We start from the raw sequence: 6,000 nt of genomic DNA on the forward strand, positions 1-6,000 counted from the left end.
AAGATGCCTCCAATCCATGCACCTTCACTCTAGCACCTGTGTCTCTTCTCAATCAACAGACTTCACATTGGCCCACTCTGTGTTTCAAATACAGATGTCAGCCCTGCACCTAATGACAGCCCAGCAGCCCCCTCAGAACTCAGTGGTGTCCCTCAGCCTGGCCTCCCACAGGGAAAGTCCCATTATCTGAGGCTGTAGACAAGATTCTGTACCCAGAACACAGCTTTCAAGAGGGCACCCAAAGGGGAGCTCCGAGTGGCAAGGAAGGCTCTGAGGCTCAGAGGGGGGGCAGAGGAGCTTCAGGGATAGGTCTATGGCCTGAGAGAGGAGAGAGAAGAGGGTCTCACCCCTTCTCTACCTCCGGTGCGCCCAGATTCAGAGGAGATTTGGGCATGACGGGGGTAGAAAAGGAAACCGCACAGCTGCTAAGGAAGACTAGGCAGGGTGATTTGGGACCAGAGTAAGTTGGGAGAAGTGAGAAAGGAAGAGAATGAGGCTGGCGGAAATGTCACACTCCAGAAAAGCTGAGGCTGAGTCTACAGGGACAGGGGAGGCCCCGCAGGGAGGGTGGGACACTCTCTTCAGAACAACCAGGAATGGACAGTTCCATCTCCCTCTCAAGAACAACCGCAGGCCAGGCTGGGCACAGTGGCTCACGCCTGCAATCCCAACACTTTGGGAGGCAGAGGCAGGTGGATCACAAGGTCAGGAGATTGAGACCATCCTGGCTAACACAGTGAAAAGCCGTCTCTACTAAAAATACGAAAAATTAGCTGGGCATGGTGGCAGTTGCCTGTAGTCCCAGCTACTCAGGAGCCTGAGGAAGGAGAATGGCATGAACCCAGGAGGCGGAGCTTGCAGTGAGCGGAGATTGCACCACTGCACTCCAGCCTGGGGGACAGAGTGAGACTCCATCTCAAAAAAAAAAAAAAAAAAAAAGAACAACTGCAAAGTGCAGGGCGTCAGGGCTGAATGAGTCTTTGGAGATAATGATGATGATCAGTGTTATCGTAACAGACAGCAGCAACCACTATGAACTGAGCACTCACTGTGGGTCACACGCTGCGCAGGGCTTTACACAAAGCATCTCATTTAATCCTCACAGCAACCGCTGTGCTAAAGAGGAAACAGAGATGCAAAGAAGTTAAGCCGCTCTCCCAGGGTCACCGAGTTCGTGGCCGACGGGACTGGAACCCAGGTCTTCTGATCACTTCGGATCCCGTGTTTAGTCAGCTGTCTTGAATGCGAGCTTCAGATAATTTTTCTTAGCACAGGATCTGTTCTGAATTGTCATTGCTCATTTCATGACCATAAACTACTTTTGTAAGTGATTTCTCTTTTATAAAATGGATGAGAGCATGCAGTGGTCAAATTTGCCCTAAAGTCCTCTCACACAGCTTACGGGAATGATATGGGAGGATGTCCTTCCCCATTTAAATAGGCTGTAATTTTGAAATATTTATGAATTGATAGGATCAGAGGATTATGTAAAACTCCTGAACGATCATAATCGCCTCTCTGTCTCACACAAGAATGGTTGTGGGGGTTAACCTCGTGAAAATAAAATAGAAAAAGACGGCTCGGGCTGAGTGCAGTGGCTCACATCTGTAATCCCAGCATTTTGGGAGGCCAAGGCGGGCAGATCACTTGAGGCCAGGAGTTCAAAACCAGTCTGACCAAGATGTCGAAATCCTGTCTCTACTAAAAATACAAAAATTTGCTGGGCATGGTGGCACGTGCCTGTAGTCCCAGCTACTCAGGAGGCTGAGGCAGGAGAATTGCTTGAACCCAGGAGGCGGAGGTGGCAGTGAGCCCAGATCACGCCACTGCACTCCAGCCTGGGCAACAGAGTGAGACTCTGTCTCAAAAACATAAAAAAAATAAAAATAAAAAGTTGCCTTGGAGTGACCTTGGATGCCTCTTGACTTCCGCATCTAATCAATATCTCTGCAATCTCTCTCACCACCCTCCTGCACACACCCCCCACCCCACTGCCACTGTCATCATCACCTCTGAAGTTCTCTGCAGCCGTCTCCTACCCCAAATCCTCCAACCTATCCTTTACAATGTAGCTGGGGGGACTTTTCTTAAAAATCCCATCAGGTGCCCCTCGGGCTTCAAAGCATTGATGATAGAGACAGAAAGTAGGATGGTGGCGGTTGCCAGGAACTAGGGGGAGGGTAGCATCGGGGGTTAGTGTTAAATGGGTGCAGTTTCAGTTTTACAAGATGAAAGAGTTCTGGAGATGGATGGTGGTGCTGGCTGCACAGCATTTTGAATGTGTTTAGTGCCACTGGACTGTACACTTAAAAAGGGTTTACATGGTAAATTTTATGTTATGTATATTTATCACAATAAAAAATCAATTTAAAAAGTATCTGATAATTTCTAATGGTCTCAGGATACAATGTCTTTTCCTCAGGGAGATACTCAAGGGTCCGAAGAATGTGGTTTCAGGCCAGGCGCAGTGACTCACACCTGTAATCCCAGCACTTTTGGAGGCTGAGGAAGGAGAATCGCTTGAGGCCAGGAGCTTGAGACCAGCCTGGGCAACATAGCAAGACCTCTGTCTCTACAAAAATAAGAAAATAAAACAAAATGTAAAACTCAATGGGTTAAAAAAAAAAAACAAACTCAGCAGGTTTTAAAGATTGGGGTAAAAGGAATGTGGTCCCAATCTTTTGTTTTGTTTTGTTTGAGACGGAGTCTCGCTCTGTCGCCGAGGTTGGAGTGCAGTGGCGCGATCTCAGCTCACTGCAACCTCCGCCTCCCGGGTTCAAGTGATTCTCCTGCCTCAGCCTTCCAAGTAGCTGGGATTACAGGCACCCATGACCGCGCCCGGCTAATTCTTGTATTTTTAGTAGAGATGGGGTTTCACCATCTTGGCCAGGCTGGTCTCGAACTCCTGACGTCGTGATCCACCCACCTCGGCCTCCCAAAGTGCTGGGATTACAAGCGTGAGCCACCGTGCCCAGCCATGTGGTCCCAATCTTCAGCAGCAACCTCACCTCCCACCTCCTTGCCTGCTGCCCACATGCACACCATATCCCAACAAATCTGTTCCAAAATCGCCACACCTTCTCATGACTCCTTGCCCTGTACATGCTGTTCCTTCTCTCTGGGATGCACCTCTCCCTCTACCAATGGCTGGGAACATCTTAAGACCCATTTAAATAAGTCACCTCCTCTGCAAAGCCTTCACACCTCCACACACTTGGCACCCGATGTGACCTTCTTCTCAAAGGCACAGGCCATGTCTTTGTCCCCTAGGTCTCCCCAAGGCCTAGGAGACACTCAGTGAATGTTTATGAACTGTTTAATGAATACGAGTTTTGTCCTCATCCTGGGGGAGCTTGACAAGACCTACATAAACGAAGTAATTCATTTCTAAAAAGTGTGATGCAATCTAGAGGTAGAATCGCAACTTCAACGAGAGAGATCTTTGTGGGTCACGGAGGAGGGCAAGTCTGGGGAGGGAAAAGCCTTCCAGGTAGGGACATCAATGACAGCAAAGCTCCCCCAACCTTTTCCAGAGAGAGAAAGATGAGATCCAGGCTAAGGCTTTTCCCAGGCTCCAGCTTTTGCACACTGTCCATGCATGGCTTTTGCTTTTTTTTTTCTGCCACGTAGACTGGAAACCCAAGTATAACTGCAGGGGATGTGCTATTTTCAGGCTGCCCAGCCTCTGAAGCCCCTGCCTTTGTTGGAAGAATTCCCCACTTTATGAACCTTAGTGGGAAGTGGAGCCCACTTTTCACTTTGAAAGGTGTACATTCTAGATACTTACTCCCCCTAGCTTATCTTGAACCTTGGCGTGGCACGTGACTCGGACCTGGCCAGACACCACAGCCAGGATTTTGAATCTGGAGTGAATGACCCAAAGCAGCAGGGACTGTGGAGAATTCCTTTGTGGGGCAGCAGCAAGGCTTAGTGTCATGGATTTCAATGAGAGTAGAGGGTCCTGGACCGTGTCGGCGTCCAGGTTCCAGGACCTGGTGCCACGGAGTCAGTGCAGCATGGTCTGATGTCTTTTGTTCAGTGGCAGAAGCAACAGGGATCTCCCTGGGAGAGGTCTGCAGGGTGATTTTGGCCATTGGTTCTAGCTGCACACCCTCCCAGCGCCTGCTCATTCTATAAGCCTGCTTCACCAGCCTTCCTCACAATCAGTAAGAAGTAATAGTCTTATATTCAAATCCACTAGAGTTGGTTTCTTTCACTTGCAAATAAGGACTCTGATATAGTAATTAACACAGACCAAGCAAGGCCCCTGGAATTCAGGAAAGGGAAGGAAAATATGCATTTTCTGAGCATCTACTAGGTGCTTACTAGTGTTCTACAAAATTCAGCTAATGTTCCTAGATGTGCTTTTTTCCTGGTTGCTTTGAGGATCTTGGAGTGATAATTTCATCTGTGCTGCCCAGACCTCTGAGAGTGCAGGGGCTGTCAGAGCCCTGCTTCATCAGCATCATTTCCAGGCCGAGGTTTCAGCATCAGCCTCCAGATCCCAGCCCCGGCAGGGACAGCTTATATGGCAGCTACAACTGTCCAGCAAAGACCCAAGACTGCCTGCTTTGGCCTGGTGAGCTAAATCCTCATTTCACTGACTTCTTGCATTTTTTATTTTAATCTCTCTCATTTGGTCTCATGTTCTAAATCTCTTGGCTCAAGAAGCGACAAGTTGCTACCTTTTGTCCTCTATTTCAGGAAGTTTGTGTGACGGTTGTAGCAGCTGGATTCCGTCTGAACACATTCCAGCAACTTGTCTGCTGCAGGATCCTTCAGAGTGAGGCTGGCCACATCAGTCTGGTCAGCTGCATCTCTGAGTTTCAGAACCAGGATCAGGGAGTGTGGCTGGGATCGTTTGCATCAATTATAGCAATTGCTGTCCCTAGGCAGAGAGCATCTCATATTAATAGCTGAGTGGGTTGGCAAAACTCCTTTTTTTTTCCAGAGGTGACTTTTGATGTAACAAACTTTTATGTATTTTGTCTAGATGAATGAGGGCCCCAAATATCTTACCTGGGTTTTCCCTGGTTTAAGGAAATCCAGAAGAGAAATCATCCAAATAAATCAGCATGATTGATCACATTCAAAAGGGTTCTTTTCTCTCCCTGCAGAAGATTTCTTCACTGGGTTCTCTTAACTGTCAGGCCTTCTGGTGCAGTTGAGAATTTGTTTACAGAACTGGACATGACTAAGGGGAAGGAGGGCGGTCAGGGGCTGCCTGGATCTTCCAGCCCCTCCCAGCTAGAGTCACGGGTGCCTCCAGCTGTGTGCTGGAGCCTGGCCAGAGCCTGAAGCTGTCCTGACCAGCAGCCTCAGCTCTGTCCTTTGGGCACTGTGCACTGGCCTATGACTCCTCCTTCCATCCTTTCTGAATTCGTGCATTTGGCCATTGCTTTCTTGGCACCCAGCGTATCTGCCAAGCACTCTGCTAGGCACTGGGGCTACACAGGCAAATCACATGGACGTAGCATGCCCTCTCTGAGATACCTTCAGCTATTGGACAAGTGGACCAGGGGAAGAAACATCAAGTAACTACCTGCTTGGGGAATCCAGGATGGGGGAGCTCACCTAGCTGAGAGGGGCTCAGAGCCCTAGAACACCCCATGGAGAAAGTGCCATTTCCTTGAAGACCTGAGAGATGAGCAGGTAGCCAGGGGAAGATGGCAGCAGAGCAAAGCCCAGAAGAGGCTGAAGCAGAGAGAAGAAATGGAGCCAGGAGAGAAGACAGGAGAGGAGTGGGGGAGCTCCTCACCAGCCTTCCTCCGTGGAGCTTCCTAACAACCCTGCGGGGTAGGACTCTTACTACCATCATCCCCATTTTATAAATGGGGAAACTGAGGCACAGAGCGGCCAGCTGACCTGCCCAAAGTCACATATCTTGTGAGTAGTGCAGCCACGATTTGAACCCAGGTCATCTGGCTCCTGAGTCCAACCACCATGCTGAGCTGCAGCTGAATAACGGTGAAGGGTTTTAAGTCACAAAGCAAAATGAAG

General features: G+C 49.1%; 1 long non-coding RNA gene across 2 annotated transcripts in view; it reads right to left on the reverse strand.

The window, feature by feature from the left end:
• The window catches only part of LOC134807946 (uncharacterized), a 74,259-nt gene extending 69,063 nt beyond the window's left edge, over positions 1-5,196 (reverse strand). For both annotated transcript variants that reach the window (XR_010149629.1, XR_010149628.1), the window contains exons 1-3: positions 5,020-5,196; positions 4,686-4,888; positions 2,479-2,572 (exon numbers count right to left, since the gene is read on the reverse strand). This is a non-coding gene — a long non-coding RNA (uncharacterized LOC134807946). The remainder of the gene's footprint in view (positions 1-2,478; positions 2,573-4,685; positions 4,889-5,019) is intronic.
• Positions 5,197-6,000: the final 804 nt, after the last annotated feature.

The sequence above is a fragment of the Pan troglodytes genome, chromosome 12 (genome assembly GCF_028858775.2).
Source record: "Pan troglodytes isolate AG18354 chromosome 12, NHGRI_mPanTro3-v2.0_pri, whole genome shotgun sequence".
NCBI lineage: Eukaryota > Metazoa > Chordata > Mammalia > Primates > Hominidae > Pan > Pan troglodytes.